Source organism: Dama dama, chromosome 26, assembly GCF_033118175.1.
Source record: "Dama dama isolate Ldn47 chromosome 26, ASM3311817v1, whole genome shotgun sequence".
NCBI classification, from domain to species: Eukaryota; Metazoa; Chordata; class Mammalia; order Artiodactyla; family Cervidae; genus Dama; species Dama dama.
The window spans coordinates 34809412-34830668 of NC_083706.1; the positions used below are offsets into that span (position 1 = coordinate 34809412).

The following is a 21257-nucleotide window of genomic DNA, read 5'->3' on the forward strand; positions in this document are numbered from 1 at the left end:
GACATCTCCACGTGCACAAAGAAATGGCCTGCAAGGGGGTGCTCTGGTTTAGAGGGGCTCCCCGATTACACTGAACCCACACAGGAAGTGAAGGGAAACCTCAGTGACTAGTCTGTACTAACCCAGTCTTCCGTGTACAGTACAGGTCAAGGGAACTGCTCTCTTTCAATCTGCTTCTAAAATAATAAGTATGTCACCTTATTCCAAAGAACACAAATCTAATCAATAAGTGCTCAAACAATCCCTTCTGTAATCATTTTCCCTGTTTCACAAATGCAGCAGTAAGCATACATTTGTGACATTCTGAGAACAAGAGACATCTCTATGACCTCAATGATTTTACTTTTTAAATTATATCTAACTGCCACCAACCAGTAAATACAAGCAAAAAATAAAGAGGTCTAAAACACTGTTAGAAAATGGGAGCTTGAGTTAACAAGCACATTAGAAAAAAATATTATGTCCCTTGCCATCCAATGTCATCTGTCAAGGTTTTAAAAAATCCAAGTATAGACAGAATTCAAACAGTCTTTCTACAATAAGCTATTGTATGGTTCACAGGTCTGGGTCATTCACAACTCCCGGAAATAACTGCATGGTGGCCAAGTGCTCTTAGTTTCTATGTTCTCACAGGCTTTCAGGACCTGTGCAAATTGTTTCCCAAGCACCATCCGGCCATAATGACCAGGTTACTACTGATAATTATGCTTGCCTGTCTATAGGTTTGTCAGCTAAAGAAATCCACAGACGGCTGTCATAATGAGCAGAAATCAACTTCTGGCACAGCTGCGCTGACCACAATGCATTAGAAAAACAACCCTCTCTGCAATAACCAGTTCTGGGCATCACTGGTTAGAAAAGACTAGTTTCCTGTTTTTCTCAAAAACTTCAGAGTGTGGGTATTGCTATTTTTTAACCCCACCCACACCTTTTCTCTTTAATTGTTGAAGATTCCGCGCTGTAAACACCTAATCATGGCACTTATATATATTATAGCTCCAGGTTTAATTTTAGGTCACATTCATGGTTTCCAAGCCAGGGCCTCCCCTGTACCAAGGCCCAGGGGTGGGAGGAGGCGCTGAGACAAAGGGTCAGGACCTAGAGAGGAAGGGAGGCAGCCCTCTGGAAAGGGGATCACAGCCTAGGCTTGGGCAACACCCCACGTTTACAGCCTTGCCCAGCACCTGGCACCTCCAGGTTGGCTGAAGACTACAGATGGAAGCTGCTGGCCTGCACACGGCATAAAGCATCACGTGTCCTGCCTGACACATTATCTCATTTATCCCAAGCTGCCCTTCTTCCTCATTTTGAAATGTTCACCCCTCTCTTTCAAGGACAGGTCCAAGTGTATGTATGCAGCCCACACTATCACAAGAGCAGCTGATCCTTCTGCCTTATGTGTCAGATTCCTGCTCAATGTCACCTCCTCCCAGACCTTCTCCTCTCCCCGCCTAAGTCCATCACTCACCTCTCTCTCTCACACACACACATCATATATGCTAGGAAGCTTGGTATATCACTCCATCTGTCCCCACAGTAGGACAGAAGCTTCTCAAGAGAGGTAATATTGTTTTGTCTCCCTGTAGCCCGGACACCTTGAATAGTGCTCAGAAAACAGCAAGCGATAGATTAACATTGGCTCAGCATGAATGCCCCTTTCCCTCTTTGTGACCTCCCCCTTCTGTGCTGGCCTCTGTGGAAACCCTCACTTATTACACTGCAGTTCATTTACATCTGCCTTTCTTCTAAACCCAGAGCTTCTGGAGGTGGAAACTCTGCTGAACACTCAGCACGTATCAGGTGCTCAGAAAAACATCGGCTGAGAGTTGTTAAATGAATCACTTGTGACCGCCTACTTTGGGGCCAGGGACCACGTAGACCCTGTAGAAATACTCAAAGGAGTAAAAGACAGGTTTCTGTCTATAATTTTTTCTTTTACTGATTCTGTAATTTTTGGTCATGACCAGAAAAGTCTGCGGCATTTTCACAGCCAACAGCATCCTCTCAACTGCAAGGCAGTGAGACTTAATCCACACAAATTTGTCAAAACAAAGAGCAGAGAAAGAATTTTTTTTTTTTTAAGGAAATTGAAAATAAAATGTTTATTGCTGTCCTGCTAGGCAAGAGGTTGAGGTAATATCCTTTGAAAGTCACTGAAAAGGAAGGATCCTAACCAAAATAAAAATCTTCATTTGGGTTAAACTTCACAATAGGGAAAGTGTAAACATACCCCCACTCCCAACCACCCTGCTCCTCCAAACTCTCCTTTTAAAAAGAAAGGCAGACATTCAACAAAGAGAATAAAGATCCTCTCAGACCTTCTAATTGTTCTGAACTGTAAAAGGGATAAGACAAATTCTGAGCCACAATTATGCTTAAATATACCTATTTTACATTTGGGATTCATTCACATGAATCCCACTAAGAAGAACCAAGAGGATAAAAACTTAAATGAGCTCCTGATGTGAGGGAAACAAACATACAGCACTTATCACTCGTTTCAAGATTTTAAAAAACCACATATGTGTTCACTCCTATTATATAATGTTCCGCAAGCTATCCGTTACTGTCACTACTGGCCCTGGTGGAAGGCCTTATTCCTAAGAAAATTTGCAACTTGTCTAAGTAATAAATAGACTTTTTAAAATGAAGTAAATCCTCTTTAATTCCTAGAAGCTTTGTTAAACTGTGGAAAAAATAAAAGAGAAATAGAAGTCAATTAACATTTCATAGAAAACTGGATCGATTTTCAAAGAAGTTAAAAATCTACTTAGAGAGTGCTCGCATCAGATAACTGGAAAACACCCCAACAGAGTCAATAGCAACAAGAGGCAAACGAAGGCAGCGTAAGCAGCATGTGCAAATGCTAAAGTGCATTCATTAAGGCAAATGTTGGCCAGAATAACAAAGCCTCTCTGCTTCTGTATGTTTGGAGAGAAATACCATCACTGTTGTATTATATTATGAAGCAGCAAAATCCTTCCCTATTCACTGACAGACCATGTACAATGGCCTTCCCCAGTGGTAACACTCACAGGATTGATCTATAAGAAGCTATTCGCTAATAATGGTGAGCTCTAACAAATGTACTTTAGGCTTGAGATGAGTAAACTGTAGTTTCTACATAGGAAAAAAAAAAAAAAAAAGAAAGGCCATGTCCCATGTAAACTAAATATCTAATACAGTAACAGTGATGAACTGTGAGCAACAGTCAGCCCAACAAAATTGTTGTTTCTTGGATAAAGTAGAATAGCACCACACAAATAGCAGGAATTTATAAAAAAGATACAGTGACACACAAGACATACACATTTTGCAGTCAGGCTGATGTCAAAATTTTAATATTACAAAAAACATAAGATCTGTTTTGGCTTTCTTTACAAGTTGTCCATAAATACGCTCGAAAATAGTCTTTTTTTTCCGAACAATTTCATGTCTTCTTAGGTTCTAAGTTGTCAGGCCCACCCTTTCAAAGTATAAATAGATAAAATTCAGTGTGTGGAGCTTCTACTTAGAAAAGGATTCCACTTCAAAGTGGACTCCTAAGAAAGAAATGGTAAGTAAGCAAGACAGATAGTGTGAGAAGCCTTCTTGGAGACTAGAATTTAGTCCACCTTCAAGAGCAGATGGCTATTATGGACAGCTGCAGGAAGACGGGGAGAATAGTTTGAGAGCTATTGATTTCTGTAATGATTAAAACCACCACCACCGACAATGAAACAGTATTTAAATTTTTATAGTGTTACTTAAAATTTTTTTCAGAAAATTTTAGGATTATAAAGTTAAGGAAGCATATCAGTCCAGCAACCACTGTTAAGACTCCGTTATCAATATTTTATATCTGAACCTTTTTCTAGCCCTAGGTTCTCTTTTCCCACTAAATAAATCTTCATAACAATGAAACACTAATAATTGAAATGTGTCTGTCTAACATAATTACAAGAAAAGTGTGAAACAAATTTATGGTACTAGATTTTACATGTGAAGGACAAATGTCACTTCTTCCTCAAATAATTTCTAATCCTTTCAACAGTTAACTATATTGAACAAAGGATTTGCTACTGTAGTAAATGAAATATATAAACATGACAAAAACAGATTTGGTTATATTTTTCTTATAAATTCTCTGTCCACAGCTCCATATATAAAATAGTTCCACAAAATTTAACATGAAACCTCAGAGAGCAGAATTATAAAAGGATAAATAAACTCTGAATTCTACTATAGATTGTTTACAGGAGAATTGTTTTTTTTCCTCAGCCTTGTCACTGTTCCTGATATTAACACAGACATTATTTTTATTTTAAAACCTAAGGTCTTTTTGGAAATTATGAATTAACTTCTTTACACTATTAATGTCTATTAATGGTTATTATGTATAAAATTCTTCCTAAAATACGGCTTTCTGAAGAATCAAAAAGCATATAAGGGGCTTCCCTGGTGGCTCAGTGGTAAACAATTTGTTTGCTGGTGCAGGAAACACAGGTTCGATCCCTGGTCCGGGATGATTCCATGTGCTGCAGAGCAACTGGCCCTGGAAGTCACACCTATGCGTCTGTGCTCTAGAGCCTGGAAACCACAACGGAGCCCATGCGCCCGAGAGCCCATGCTCACCAGAAGAGAAGCCTCTACGACGGGAAGCCCGCTCAACGCAACTTGAGAAAGGCCCACGCGGCACCGAAAACCCAGCAGAGCCAAAAAAATAAGTAAATTAAAAGCATATAAGATATATTATAAAATACTTCTAAAGATAGCACATGGCAAATATCAAGTTATGAATCCTTCTAAAGATTTAATTGAGTTCTTAGAAGGAAAGAGGAAATAAGTTTAGAAAGTCTCTCCCCAAAGAGGTCAAGTTCAACAGTAAATGTCATACCGGATTTAACGCAAATGAAAAATATCAAATCAAAGTTTTCACAATAACTCACATTTACCTTCATCTAACCGTGCTTTTACATGTCACACATTTTGAGGGCCTGCAATTTATCAAACTCTGGGACAAGAGCTAGGATCTTATCGGATGCCTATCTTTCTATGCAAAAGCTCACATTCCACTGAGCATTGGTTCAAGGAATATTTATAGTCCACAGATCCCTAAAACACATGTTTACACAAAATCTTTATTTAAATCTCATTCTTATTATTTTATGCAGTTTTTGTTCCAGTATGGAGAGATGTTTATATCGCTATAAACAAAGACTGTTTTAAAAGGATATATATGTGTTAGCAATTTTCAAATTTAAAGTACATGATTCACCTTTGGCTCTTGCCCTGGAAAGACCACCCAGGAAGCAGCTAAACCAGCAAAAGGACTGCAAGGGGGGTTCCTTTCCCCTCCGCTACACACACTGGGGATATCACTCTTGCCTTCCTCTCCCCCTAATTATCTGCTGCCTGAAACCAAAACCGAACTTTACTGGTTCTCTCCCCCATTTTCCAGTCTACAAGAGTGTCAGCAAAGGAGCCTCCTCAATCTCTTCAACCAAGAACGCTAGGAGAGACACTGTTCCCACAAGAGCAGATCGACAATATGTGATCCCCAATATCACTCAGAATGCATTTTTGCAGAGAAACCAATACCCAGTTTGTAACTTCTTGTTACTAATACTTCAAGTACATTACCGGTCAACTCAGCTTTTGTGACTCAGCAAAGGAATATAAATGTTATCCAAGAAAACTGTTTAGAAGTTGAGGATCTCTTATATGCACATAGAGGGGCAAAGAAACTGTAATCTTTACATGTGAATCTTTACACGTGAATCTTTACACATGACTAATTTCTGTTTAGCCGAGAGTTGTTGGAAAACCAAGTAACTTCTAGGCAGATATATTTGCTAACACGTAGCTCAATTAAATGCCTTTACTGTGCTCTTGATCACCTTTTCTTAAGGATTGGCTCTTTTGGAATTATAGCCTTCAGTTCAATCTCAGCCCCCCAAAATTTAAAATGAAAAGGGCAAAATTCACCACATTTACAATGTCACTCACATGAATGACACCTGATCATGTCTTTCAGTGTTCTTTTCCTGAACACCCAAATCCCAAAAGAACAGATTCAGCCAATTCCATTACAAACTGCAATTAACTTCCCAAGGGCCTGAGATACCTACGCTAGTTATCAATTCTCACCTCACGGAATAAATATACATACATATATATAAGCTAGAGCTTAGAATTGAAAAATAGACTCTTCAAAAATAGTTCCCTCCAGCAAGAGTTTAATTATACCCTATTTGGTTTTGTTTTTGTTGCTGTGGTTTTTTTTTTTTTTTTTTATTCCTTAGTAAGAAAATAAGCATCTTAATAGTCACTATTGCTCTGGTAAAACCAAATCTCCTCTAAATGATCCCAGGTATCTAAAATGCTACCAATTTTTATACTCCAAAACAGAACTCTGACCACTATATATAACCCATGAATTTAAGTTTTGTTTTCTATTATATTTCTAATTGCTTCTTCAGTTAGGATGTGGGGTGGCATGTATGAATGCTGCATGGAGAATTATAAGAGAAGGCTGAGAGAAAGACATAAAAATCCTAATTCATTAATAATTACCTCCCCAAAGGCATTAGGGTTATGCTAACTAGTGAAGAAAGCTGAGCGCCAAAGAACTGGTGCTTTTGAACTGTGGTGTTGGAGAAGACTCTTGAGAGTCCCTTGGACTGCAAGGAGATCCAACCAGTCCATCCTAGAGGAGATTAGTCCTGGGTGTTCATTGGAAGGAGTGATGCTGAAGCTGAAACGCCAATGCTTTGGCCGCCTCACGCGAACAGTTGACTCATTGGAAAAGACCCTAATGCTGGGAAGGATTAGGGGCAGGAGGAGAAGGGGACGACAGAGGATGAGATGGCTGGATGGCATCACCGACCCGATGGACATGAGTCTGAGTAAACTCCAGGAGTTGGTGATGGACAGGGAGGCCTGGCGTGCTGCGATTCATGGGGTCGCAAAGAGTCGGACATGACTGAGCGACTGAACTGAACTGAACTAACTAGTGAGAATCTCAAATTATTGAACTGAGAAGAGCAGAAATAGGAAAACTTTTAAAGACTGGTATTATCATTCGTTTTCTCTTTCACTTGGTTCTAAATCCTTGAATAATTAATACAGCAATACTTAATACATGCATATGAGGCTACCACCTCTCTTCTCTTGCAGTTTAATTAGATGATTGACTTCAGGCATACTATAAATTACAATGACAATTTAATTACTTCTGTAATGTTCACACGTAAAAGATTTATAAACAGCAACAGAACAGCCCAGCATACTGAAAAGAGGCACCCCAAACAAAACGAAGCACACCCCAGGCAGATGACAGAGGCAGTCCATTTCTGGAAGAGCTGGGCCAGAGGGGTGTCTCCTGCTTCAGCGCACATCTACTCTATGGCCATACGAGGAGTTACCAATAACCTACACAGGCTTCTCTATAACCTCACCTGTCTTTACCGGAAGGAGTAAGGCCTCCCGTATTTGTGTGTGTGTGTGTGGCAGGGCACCCCACTCCAGTCCTCTTGCCTGGAAAATCCCATGGACGGAGGACCCTGGTAGGCTGCAGTCCATCGGGTCGCTAAGAGTCGGACACGACTGAGAGACTTCACTTTCATTTTTCACTTTCATGCATTGGAGGAGGAAATGGCAACCCACTCCAGCATTCTTGCCTGGAGAATCCCAGGGACGGGGGAGACTGGTGGGCTGCCATCTATGGGGTGGCACAGAGTCAGACATGACTGAAGTGATTTAGCAGCAGCAGCAGGGTGTCAGCTAGGCCACTGAGCCTTCCCAAGAAGGCCTCCTCTTGCAGTGAAAAGGCACAGACCTTTGAGAGCGTCAGTTCTTGTTCTTGTTCAGTCGCTAAGTTGTGTCCGACTCTTTGCAACCCCGTGGACTGCAGCACACCTTCACTACCTCCCAGAGCTTGCTCAAACTCATGTCCACTGAGTCGGTGATGCCATCCAACCATCTCATCCTCTGTCGCCCCCTTCTCCTCCTGCCCTCAATGCTGCCCAGCAATCCTTTTGTCATTAGCCACCAGCAACTTTGACAAAGGTAACCTCTCTGGGCTTCAATTTCTTCAATGTGGAAAGTAAGGAAAATCTCTCATTTGCAGGGCTATGGTGGAAATTAAACTACATGGACAGTTGGGTGCATTGGTTAAGAGGCATGTTCTACCTCTTATTACCGCTAGAACCTTAAGCACATTATCTAGTCCCCTTGTACCTCAGTTTCCTCATCTAGAAAGTGGAGATAAGACTAACTGTTTCAAAATCTTGTTGGAGAACTAAATAAGTTAGTACAGTTAGCCATTCATATCTGTAGGTTCTACACCCAGGCAGTCAACCAATGGAGGATTAAAAATCAGAAAAAAAAAAAAAAAAAAACCTCCAGAAAGTTGCCAAAAGTAAAACATAAATTTGATATGCAATGGCAACAATGTACATGGCATTTACATTGTATTTACGATTTACCTAGCATTTATAATGTACTAGGTATTATATGTAATCTAGAGCTGATTGAAAGTAGAAAGGAGACTCTGTGTAGGTTATGTGCAAATTCTACATCATTTTATATAAGGGACGTGAGCATCCACAAATGTTGGTATCTGCAGGGGTCCTGGAACCAAATCCCCAGGGATACCCGAGGGGTGAGTGAACACATAAAGCACGCCCTCCTGGCACAGAGTAAGTACTCAGTAACTGTTAGCTATTAATAATCACTGAGCATAACCCTCGGCACTCACTTCCTTTTCCCCAACCCCCAGCCACACAGAGATTTCCAGCAATAAAGAGTTCCTGAAATTCCATCTCCACTGTGAAGCTTTCTTTCAGAATTAGGTAAGAGCTAAGTCCTTTATTATCTTTGTGCAACATACAAGTATCCATATCTTGAATATGTATGTGATTACATACACATGTGTATTCAAATCTTTGATATGAAGTATTAATATTATATAATATTAAGTATTATTAATAAAGTATTATATAATTACATATTAAATATATTAGATATTATATAATATCTAGGAGGCTGTCTTCATAAGGCACCCGTAGCCTTAGGAATTTGTCTATGCTATCAAGTACTTAGAAAACATGGAGACAATCTCAAAAGCAATGTGTGTTCTGATGTTAATGAGAGTGAGAGCTATATGTTAAGCTGTACCAAGGGCTTTCTTTCCATCTTTAAGGTAAATCTCTCCCTTAATTGATTTGATCATATTAGGATTTCATTTTAGCCCAACAGGGTTAAATAACAAGGAGAGACAGCCTCATATGGCTATCCCTTCCTAACAGCTAAAAAGGTCGTTTCTCTTTCCCTTGAACTGTCCTTATAAAAAAGTGGAAAAAAAAATAAAAATCTGACTACAATGTTTTGATGAGGATTTACAGTTCTCTTCTCTGACCTCATACTAAACTGGAAAATGGGAATGATGGAAGATGGGGACAGGTGAGATCCAGCGGGTTAAGAGAAATCTTGGACAGGGCTATACTAAGTCCAGTATCCTAACCAGCTCTAGTAAAGTGTGGTATCAACATTCTTCTAATTAGCAATTGGTGTAAATATTTACTTGAATCAAAATACATTTAATTAGAAAGCATCATTGCCCACTTATAGCAAAAAACAAACATTTTACTTATTTGCTATTATAGATTTTCATTTGTCCTCTTTTTAGATTTTGCACGTTATTAAATATCAAGCTTTATGTTAATAATCTTACAGAAAGGCTGCAGCCAGAACTAATGAATACTTCACATTCATGAGTATTTCCTATTGTACAAGTCAGAAAATCGTATATACCCAGTTTTTTTTTTTTTTCTTAAGCCATCAGTGGTATTTATCGCTATGGCATCCAAGTTACTGTACATTTGGTCAAAGATAAAACAAATATCTGGCTTTATCTGCCTTCTACAAGCCAGCTGTTATCATCACAGATTGACTGCAACAGATATGCTTTTGAAAGACAGAACCTGAACACCGCATCTCTGATTCTTCCCCCACCCACTTCTGTGACAGCTTTGGTCAGCAACAGCTGCAGCTGATACATTACTCGACTTGTTTAAGAATGTGGCATAAATATAGAGATGAGATGACATAAAGCTGTGAATACTGGATATAGCTCTTATAAAGTTTTCCTGAGCTAGTAAGAAAAAAAAAAAAGGTATGCGATGAAAGGATTTGTATGTGCCATCAATTACTTTATGCCTTCAGTAACCAACACATAAATAGTGGACCCTAAGGGATTTAAGGATCCCATGTGAAATTCTTGAAATCTTGTGCTAGGCCCTTTCTGTCTGTTTATGTTCTTTAGTTTTGTTTTTCTTTTTTTTTTTTAAAGAAACTCAATAGCCTCAGGGTCATCCATGTGAGTAACCCTACTTGAAGTCTCATATATTATCATCTTATACCTCTAACTGGCACAATTAGCAAGAGAAAGGAAACATGTGTCTATAATCTTAAAACTAGAAAGACAGCTCCTTGCAAGACTGCTGTGTCAGTAATTTCCGTTTTCAAGAGTTACGCAATGCTGAAACAATAGTTATCCTCCCGAGCCACAGTTCACTAACCTCACGGTGCGGCCGGTGACTGATGAAGGGTCAAGAGGGTAGCAGACTTTGGGTGCACAACACTTCAATCCTTTATCAAAGATGGCGAGAGGCCATGGAGTACAATAATGGGACAAATACTTCCTTTACCCTGCAGTCCGCTCCTTCCTCTGACTGGCTAAAGCTTCAGTCCATGGTTCACAAGAACAAAACTATGCTCTGTCCTTAACAAAACACATTTTAAAAAGCAGTCATGTAATTCACAGGCCAAGCAAAATGTCTGTATCCCTACGGTAGTTAATACAGTAGTTATAGGTGTATCTGCCTCCTTATGCTAAAATAGCTACTAAAAAGTCCATAAAGGGATTCCTGAAACTTGACTTCAGCACCATTTGCACAAGTGCTTCATTAAGACACATGCCCATCTCTAAAGGTAATTAAGCCTTTCAGTATGTACATGAGGAACATACAGAATGTTCTTATCAGAGAAAGTATTTAATATATAGCAAACTACACTATTATTTCCATTTATGTGAAGCTAAATCATCAAGTCACTGTTACAAATTAATTCAGAATATAAGAGATACATCTATTTTGAAAGAAAACAAAGAGACAGAATATTAATCCAAACGTCTGGAATTCTGGTAAACTGTATGTGTTGTGGTAACTGAGAGTTAATAAAAAACATTTCAATGCATATTGAAGAAAAATCTTATTATAGAAGTCTGTTGCTTCTATAAATATATTATTTTCTCCTTTTTTGGTGTGATTGTGAACATCTACTCAAAATGACAGAATGATGTAGATATAGGTAAGATAGAAGATTTGAGCATATACTGAAAACCCCCGATAGGTGGTCCTTAGTTGGGGTGAGGCTGCTCTTTTAGGAACCTTTGGCAATGGCTGGAGACATTTTTGATTGTCAAGACTGTAAACAGTGGACAGGATACACTCAGTGCTACACCCCCTATAACACACAGAACAGCCTGCCCACAAAAAAGCACAGTCCAGACTCAAGTGTCAACAGTGCCAAGGATGAGAAAACCTTGGTTTAGTTGTTTAGAAAAGCCAAGTTTAGTGGTTTAGAAAAGCCAAGGTCTAGTTGTTGCTAGACAAAAAAAAACAGAAAAAAAAAATGCACTGTTACCTACTTCTCTAAAAAGTAAAGTGCATATAGACAAAAGACAATTGTATTATGGTTAATTAAAATGTTAATGCATTAAAAATTATTTCTTTGACAAACATATTATACTAACTATATGCAAATTTCTTATTCAGAGTAGAAAATGACTTCATAGAAATAATGCATTCAAACATAATCCTAAAATCAATTCAATCTCTACTCATTCCATGCATAAATAATTCTTCCAATTTTAATTTGTTCTCAATGCTTTTAAAATTTCAAAGCACTATACTGAATTTTCTCTGATCACTTGATTTTTAATATGACAAATAGGACAACCAAGATAAGGAGAAAATCAAACTCTTAAAGCTGTGTTTAATCTCAGAATATCCCCCTCCCTCAAAGCAAAATATATATTATGTAACAAGCAACATTTTAAAATGTACAGTTGAATCAACTCATAATGAGAAGACTTACATAAATCAGACTAAGATTTGGATTATATATGTTAGACGTTTTACTTACTAACTTCAAGTTTATCAACACAGTGACCCCAAAAAGGCCTGGCTTAAACAGTATTCATACTACTAAACTCGCATCGCATGTGTCTGACCACTGCGTAGGAGGACTGTAGGTGTAATTTCTTCCCAGCAAAAGAGACAGACTGACAAATTCTCCCACAGAACACTGATCCAAAATGGCCCTTCAGAGGAACGAGACACAGTCTTCACTCGAGGCCAGGAAGAGCCTGGGGTTGCTTCCCGCCCTCCAGCAGCAGGGGCCAGGCCAGCCCTGAAGAGCAGCAGGTTAGTGCCCTGAGGGTCACGGGAGGAGCACCCCCACAGCCCCGCCGGATCTCCACCAACACCCTTCCCTTCCAATCGGCATGTGACCCACAGCTCCTCTGGGCTTCAGTACCAAGGTTACCATCAACATAAACCCTTGTGTACAGCAGAGAAGGACCATGTCCTGGAAGGAAGGACATCACCACCCAAGGCCAGGAGTTCTGCTGTGCCCCTCTCTTGACTTCTTGTCTGGGAGCCAGTCAAGGAGTATCTCCGAGGCATGGTTCCCATTTCTGTAAAACGGGTTGTCGTGAGGATTGAAGGAAAGCAAGGTGTATAAGAGGACTCTGCAAGGTGCCAAGCACCGTGAAGCCTGTGGGCCTGTGTCCAGAAAGGGCTACCCCAGCCCCACACCTTCCTTCCTGTTCCTCCACGTGCATACTCGGCTCTAACCACCCCTCCCTGGCCCTTTCTCTTCCTCTCAAGAGACAGAGCATCAGACTCAACCCAAACTCCATCAAATAGAGCCTGAAAGAGCATAAGAGACAGTACATATCATCACTTCAACATAGAATGTTTATTTCTTTAATCTATGATTGAGTGCAAACTTTAACCCAGGCCTTTTTGGGGTCGCTGTGTTGATAAACTAGCAGTTAGTAAGTAAAATTACTAACATACATAATCTAATCCAGGTGCATTATTCCAGTTAAGCTTCCCAACAGCCCTACCACGTAATGAAATTAGCCCTATTTTACAGTTTAGAAAACCCAGGCACAAAGAGATTTAAAAGCCTGCCCAGTTTTCACCCAGCTGGAAATGAAGGAACCAGTACAAGAAGCATGACAATTTAACTCCAGAGTCCGCACTCTTGACCACTACCAAGAACAGTCTCTCATTTTAAGAATAAACTGATTTATAAAATCAATGAGAGTTTTTGTAAAGTAAACCTCACAGGGTGCAGATAGCCAAATAATGCACAATCGACATAAATAGACTGAATCTTTTCTTTTCATCAACCTCCCCATCACCTCTTTTCCCTGACAATCTCACACTCTCAGTCAGGACACCAAGAGAACAAAGGTCCCACCAGCAAACCAAATTTTAAGCTCAAGCAGCAAGTAGCTTCTCCATTGAGAATAGACACAATCATCTCTGATACAGCAGAAGTAAATTGCTGGTGTGTTTGGGGGACAATGCAGTGAATACATGAAAACAGTAACAAGGATAACAACAACAATAATAATAATACATGCTTACTCACAATACCTCCCAGCTTACAGAATGCTTCCGTATGTATTATCTCAACAGATCTAGATCATCCAGACATGAGGGTAGAAGATTTGCAAGAATAGAAAAGAAAAAGGCAATTCAAAGGTCAACATAACTAACAAGAGGGAACTACTATCTTATTTTTCCAAGGCCCCTGGTAATTCCAAGGTCAAAAGTACAATTCTGGAGCTTCTGAAGGGCTGGAAAAGAATACATATCTTTTGATTTCAAGATAATTTTGAAAATTCTTATTTTTCATTTAAGGAAGACAAAACAACGGTTTTATGGTAGTAATTTCCATGCAACTTTACATTGCAAAATTAAATTCTAAAAATACAAACTTTACCTTATGGAACACAATTTATGATAGATTCACAAACTAAAATCACAGAAACATGTATTTATAAAAGTAAAATTGAATATGCTCACATTCACACCCTTTGTAGCCTCTTCATTTTGATCTATCTCCGTAATTACTGTGAGGGCTTCCCAGGTGGCACAGTGGGAACCAATCCACGTACCAATGCAGGAGATGCAAGAAGGGTGGGTTTGATCCCTGGGACAGGAAGATTCCCTGAAGAAGGAAATGGCAACCCACTCCAGTATTCTTGCCTGAGAAACCCCATGGACAGAGGAGCCTGGCAGGCTACAGTCCACGGGGTTGCGAAGAGTTGGACAAAACTGAGCTCATACACACAGCCCCCTCCCCACTGCCAATTATCACATCCTCTTGAATGCGTACAAATGACTACCTTGCCAGAAATGACTTACATTTGCCTGTCTCCCCAAAGCCTCCAATAGGACTTGGTATATGCTGCTGCTGCTGCTGCTGCTAAGTCACTTCAGTCGTGTCCGACTCTGTGCGACCCCATAGACGGCAGCCCACCAGGTTCCTCCATCCCTGGGATTCTCCAGGCAAGAACACTGGAGTGGGTGACTTGGTACATAATGGAACTCAACTAAGGCACAAACTGGTTAACTGATAGAAATTAGGCATTCACTCACTACTATAAAATAAGTAGTCTTTAAAAATAAATGTATGTATGGAGACAGTAATATGGAAACTTACACTGCCATATATAAAATAGATAGCCAATGAGAATTTGCTCTGTGATTCAGGGAACTCAAACAGAGGCTCTGTAACAATCAAGAGAGGGGGGATGGGGAGGGAGACGGGACGAAGGTTCACAAGGGAGAGGACATAGGTATATCTATGGTGGATTCATGTTGTTGTTTGGCAGAAACCAACAAAATTCTATAAAGCAATAATCCTTCAATTAAAAAAATAAATTTTTAAAAAAGAAAAATATCTTGTTGAAGGCACACAGAGAAGTAACCCTAAACTCAGCTGAAATGCAACTTTGAGCAAAAGCAAGAAAGTGTCAGTCATTCAGTCGTGTCCAACTCTTTGCAACCCCATGGACTGTACCCCCCAGGTTCCTTCATCCATGGAGTTCTCCAGACAAAGGGCAGATTTAATGCGGGTGCAACAAAAATGCTCCTTTTGGATTTGACAGCTCCTAGTCATTCAGCCCAGTGTTACACACAGGGAGCAGTCCTCTAAAACTACTGTGGTATCTTCTGAATCACTGCCATTACCCGAGAAAACCCCAGGAAGTGGTTTGATTGAGTAGCTGGACCAGTGTGAGGGATCAGCTGATGGGTCTCACACATACACATAAGCCAGTAACAATGGGGACATTGTGAAACCAGGAATAGCCTTCTCTTATCTTTAGTAGTTTGGGAAATCATTTCTAACCCAGTGAGTATATAACCAGGGAACAAGTCAGATGGTCAATTATTCACTGAGAGTTTAGTAATTAACCTGCTTTAGACCAAGCATGGTGGAACCTGAAAAACATAAAGATGTCCGAGGTCTGGAACTATGAGTCTTTGAAATCATGTTCAAAAAGCAGCAAACTTCTCTCAACAGTTATGACCCAACCAAGAACAAAGCCCAAGTTGCAGGCAGTTGCTGGTAAAAATTAATCAAAATGGATTATGATTTCATAAAGTCTTTCCAACTATATTTTACAATACAAAACGATGCCTTCTTATTTTGTGCAAGCAAACGGGTGGTGAAAATCACACTACTACTTGGTGAAACACCAGCTGCTGAAGAATCAGGATGACAAGCCAGTGACCTCCCCAGGGTCACCACAGAACATCACAGGATATCAATTAAAGAGAATTTACATCTCTACCTGAAAACACATGGAAAAAGTCCAAGTCATCTGACCAAAACATAACTAAAGAGATGTTAACAAATAAAGTGAAAGTCGCCCACCTGTGTCCAACTCTTTGCAACCCAGAATACTGTTCTCCAGTATTTTCCTGGAGAACAACATTCTCCAGGCCAGAATACTGGAGTGGGTAGCCTTTCCCTTCTCCAGGGGATCTTCCCAACTCAGGGAACAAACCCAGGTCTCCCACATCACAGGCGGATTCTTTACCAGCTGAGGCACCAGGGAAGCCCAAAAATACTGGAATGGGTAGCCTATCCCTTCTCCAGCGGATCTTCCTGACCCATGAACTGAACCAGGGTCTCCTGCATTGCAGGTGGATTGTTTACCAACTGAGCTATCAGGGAAGCCCTACCTAAACACATAGGTCTGAATTAAATATTTACCCTATCCCTAAAATTGAAGTCAGCCCCTTTATGGTCAATTTTGAAGGGTTGCAGTAATATTTCATACAGTATTGTGTTTCTTTGCGCATGCTCAGTCGCTTAGTCGTGTCTGACTCTTTGTGACCTCATGGACTGTGACCCATCAGGCTCCTCTGTCCACGCGATTTTCATACTGATGCATAAATTTCCCATGCTACATTTTCAGTGCATTACCCTGACGGTTCCTACCCTTTTTGACTGAGGTACCCTGAATCTACTGTTTCTCTATAATTCTCAGTCTCCCCAGTCCCAGCTTCTGTAGGTATTAATTCCTGAGGGATCTAACTGGGTCACACCAGCAGCCACAGGACACAACCTTGCCAATATTCACATCAGCAAGGCTCCCCTAAAAGGAACAATCTGCAATGCCAATCCTAAAGCCTTACATAGCAAACCTTTTTCCAGACACCACACAGCTTGGACCCCGCATGAGGCTGCTGTCTAAGAACAACAGAATAAGATTCACCTGCCTTCAACACTCAGCCGTACATCCAACAAGTATTCTCTCAGTTCTCCCATGCAAAGCTACAGCAACCTTTTGGGAAATCCTTTGCATTATTCACTAGGAAAAAAAAAAAAAAAAAAGCTATTTATCCCAAACAAGATATTTATAGAAGCAGACTTTTTTTTCTCATCTCTACTTTTCCAAAAGAAATGGATGCCTTGAAAACAAGCCGTTTATGCAAAACAGCAAATTCTGGGATAGACTGAGAATTAATCCAATCACAGGCATTATCTAGAATAATGCTCTTCACCATTAGTTGATGTACACACTGATTACCATGGGCTACCAAGTGCTATTTATATCATTAAAAATAAATTTAAAATACTGTCGGTGTATTTGACTGAATTGTTTGAAAACAGTTAATCCCTGAATGGAATAGATGATTACTCTTAAATTTGAGCATACATTTTCCAGCCACTCTGGGTTAACAGCTATTTATCATTTGTGTATACACACCAATGTATAGCATTAGGTTCACACATGAAATGAAGAAAGGAGCCTGTGATTCTCCCCAGCACTAGCTCTTCCTGTCCTGGCCTGTGGAAATTTGAAGAACAGCCTCTAAAAAAAACATAACAAATCAACATGTTTATAAAAAGAATAGATGAGGTGTTTCCTAGCTTCAGAATTTAAAAAAAAAAAAAATCTGACCAGTAATTCTTCTTCTTGCATAACAATGGATAATATCCTTCTACAATACTGAGTTTTCAAGGATCTGGACAACAGCAAAAAGCAAACACATTTGCACCAAACCCCTGAGCAGTCAGCATGACTTCTTCTTGGGATGGGAGCACACACTGTACTTAAATTTACCCACTACAAATGGCTCCCCTCCACTCAGCCGTCTGCTATTAAAAGAACCAAGCTGTTCCGAAGATAAGCAGGAAATGGATATTCAAAATGTGTAGGCGGGATATTTTCATAGAGCGCCTCTAAATTCCTAATACCTGAACAAACCAAACCAAATTAAAAACCCAGCTCAAGCTTTAACCTCAGTTAATAATTAAAAAAAAAAAAAATACCCATTTATTTTTCTTTTCAAATATCTACGATTATATATTTTTTCAAAACTTTTTTAGTAAGATTGCTTACAAATGTTTGCAAAATTCCACCTCATCATAAGCCTAAATTTCCCATTTTCAGATTTTTTTCCTCCAGTTCAGACTTAAGAAAGATACACCTATTTGGTTGCTTTTTTAAAATCTCTTTTGTTTCAGGTAAATTAGTAGAACAGTTCAAACATTCTTATTGTTATGAAATCAACGTTTTGGGACACCATGCCCTCATTACTGAGTTATAAGGCATGTACTGAGTATGCACTATAGGCTAGCACTGTAATGGCTGCCATGGGGTCCAAAAGTTAAGGTTATAAAGTAGCAAAAGGCAAGCTATGCAGACACGAAACGATTACATTCCTCTCTGAAGGGTACAGACAAAAGGAGAAGAAGCGAAATCCTTAAGGAATTTGGCAGGCCCAGAAGAGGGGAAGGACCCGGAGGAGAGAAGCGAGGGAGCAATGGCCTGAAGACCTGAATAAACACAGCCCATTCACAGGACGTTAAGGAGGTAAGCGGACTCCATCAGAGAACTAGAGACACGATGAGAATTAAAACTCTCTGGGTAGGACAGGTTTGGCGGTCACCTGTCCTGACGCCTTCATTTAATAAATAAGAAACTGGACTTAAGGTGGTGAATGAGCCCACAAAAACTTTTAAGCAGCCACTAGGAGCTATTGACTGGGCTCTGAGATGCAAAGTGGCTTTGGGGAAATGTCACTGACTTCATGGAGTCCAGAGTGGGGAGAGTCAGACCAAAAAAAAAACACACGAAAACAATTAAATTGATCATTTCAGGTTCTGATAAGTTCTATCACAATGGTGTGCTATAAGATGCATTGGAGATGGAGAGAAGAAACTGCTCAAACTTGGGTCACAGATGGCCTGTCCAAAGAAGGAATGCTGGAATTGAGATTTGAGCAGGGAAAAGGAGCCATAATTCAGAGGATGTGGGTTAACAGCATTCCAAGCAGGAGAAAACAGCTAAGTGCAAGAGGAGAACAGCTTAGCAAGTTCAAGGAACAGAATGAAGGCTGAAAGGTTGAGCCTGATAGGGAATGGGCAGTGTAGAGAGAGATGTGCTCAGGACTGCAGTTTTGCTGAACACAATGAGAAGCTTGCATTTTAATCTAAGGGTGTTGAAAATATACTGGAGAATCTGTGGCAAGGGAATGTGTTATATGATTTATACATAAGAGGCTACTCTAGGGAGTGTGGGGTCAGGGAAGTGAGCTAAGAGCTTTTGCAGCAGACTAGGCCAGATGCTGGGGTCTTGAACTGAGACTATGGCAGAGGAAATAGCAAGATTTCTCCCTCAGCATTACTTTGGAGAGAGAGAGAACCAAGGGACTTGCTGCAATGAATGGGAGGCCAGAGGAAGGAGATGAATTCTGGAATCTGGATCTGAGCAATGGTGGGCACGGCAGCTCTACTTAATGAAATCGCCCAAGTACGTGGGGGAGCAGAGCTTTGCAGGCAGACATCAACAGCTCCTTTCTGACTTTTCTAACTAGGATGTGTCCGTCAGACAGCCTAGGGCACATACTAAGGAAATATTTAAGTTGGGAACTTAGGAGAAGACCCATTCACAGATATAAAACTTTGAAAATTACCAATGTACAGATGATATCTGAAACCATGCAACTATTGATATCTGCTAGAGACCTTAGATAAAAAAGATAAATGGATTGAAGGTAGAGCTACAGGGAACCACAACACATAGGTGAGGGCTAGCAAAGTTGACCAGATCATGTACGAGATCAGTTTGAGGTGGAAGATGCCCTGGTCTCCAGCAGCTGTGTGATGAGAGCCTGCGCTGCGGGGCAAGAACAGAGGTGAAAGGACCACAGCTCTAAAGAATAAACAGCACCAGGGCAGGTGAGAATGACTTTCAGCTGAGTGCCACTAATCAAAAGTCATTTAACGAGGGAGGAGAAAAATACTGTGTGAAATACAGAAAGGCTAAGTAGGCACTTTTGAAAAATCCTACTACAGGATATGACACATGACATCTCTACTTGAAAAGACAGGCATAAAGACATCTACAAAATATCAATTTTCCATATTGTGTTCTTCTTATTAAATATTATAATCAGCCTTCTTTCAGTTTTGCAAATACTTAGAAGCCTTCCTAACCATCTTTTACCTTATTGTACATTCCAATAGGTATGCTAACAATCTCTAACAGTACATACATGTCTAATTATTTTAAACCAAGAATGTCCTCTTTAAGCATTCAATTTTTATTACCTGGCCAGTTAACTATAATGAAGAACCAATGACTTAAGATTATAAGGTCACAATGTAAATCAATATTTCCAATGAGTACCTTAATAAATAAAACTTTAAAAAATTACCCAGATGGTAATAACACAACATTGAGTTCAGAATTCAAATTCCATTTCAGAAATATTTCCATTTGACACCACTTAGAATTTACATATCTTGTTGGTCTCCCTAAAACGTTTTACTACCCAAGTCCAAATTGTACTTCAATCCAATATCTGCATATCATAATACCTTTGGTAAAATTAAAGAAGGTAAAGGAAAAAAATACAGTTTGGCAGTTGAATCCTTCATACTCCTACCCTGTACCTTTGAAAAGTGTTAGTCACTCAGTTGCGTCCGACTCTTTGCGGCCTCATGGATTGTATCCCACCAGGCTCCTCTGTCCATGGAATTCTCCAGGCAAGAATACTGCGGTGGGTAGCCATTCTCTTCTCCAGGGGGATCTCCTTGACCCAAGGATTGAAACCGGGCCTCCTGCATGGCAGGCAGATTCTTTACCATCTGAGTCACCAGGGAAACCACCCCATACATTTACTGGCCCCTTAACGCCAACATATGGAAAGCACTAGAAAAAGTTGAATACATATCTCAGCCTTCTGAGAAGTATACTATCATCTCAGGAGGCATGTACTATTATAAAGGGGTCAAAAACAATGAAGATTATAAAAATACTTTATTTAACAAAAGAGTATTGCAACTATTCTTCCAAAGCTTTTGTCATTGGAAAGATGCACCCTTCATCACGGAAACCCAAGTTAAAGGATTCAGGGTCACAATTTTCAAACAGATGCCAGATTTGTGTGTGTGTGTGTGTGTGTGTGTGTGTGTGTGTGTGTGTGTGTATATGTGTGTGTGTGTGTGTGGCCTAAAGTGAAGCCCCAAGGCAATGCAACACTCTTGTAATACATTATTTAAGTAATCCTTGTGCACCTATTTCCTACATCAATTTTTATAGGAGTGGAGGCAATTCTTGATATTCTAGACAATTGTCAGGCCTATTTTTTTATGTCATTTAAACTTCT

The 21257-nt window shown here is 39.9% G+C and overlaps 1 protein-coding gene across 9 annotated transcripts in view; it reads right to left on the bottom strand.

The window, feature by feature from the left end:
• HIVEP2 (HIVEP zinc finger 2) overlaps positions 1-21257 on the bottom strand; it is a 207471-nt gene that overhangs the window by 113525 nt on the left and 72689 nt on the right. For 2 of the 9 annotated variants that reach the window (XM_061130374.1, XM_061130375.1), the window contains exon 3: positions 20542-20709. The exons of the other annotated variants lie outside the window; for them this stretch is intronic. The gene's annotated coding sequence lies outside the window, so the exon portion shown is untranslated. The remainder of the gene's footprint in view (positions 1-20541; positions 20710-21257) is intronic. 9 annotated transcript variants of the gene reach the window in all.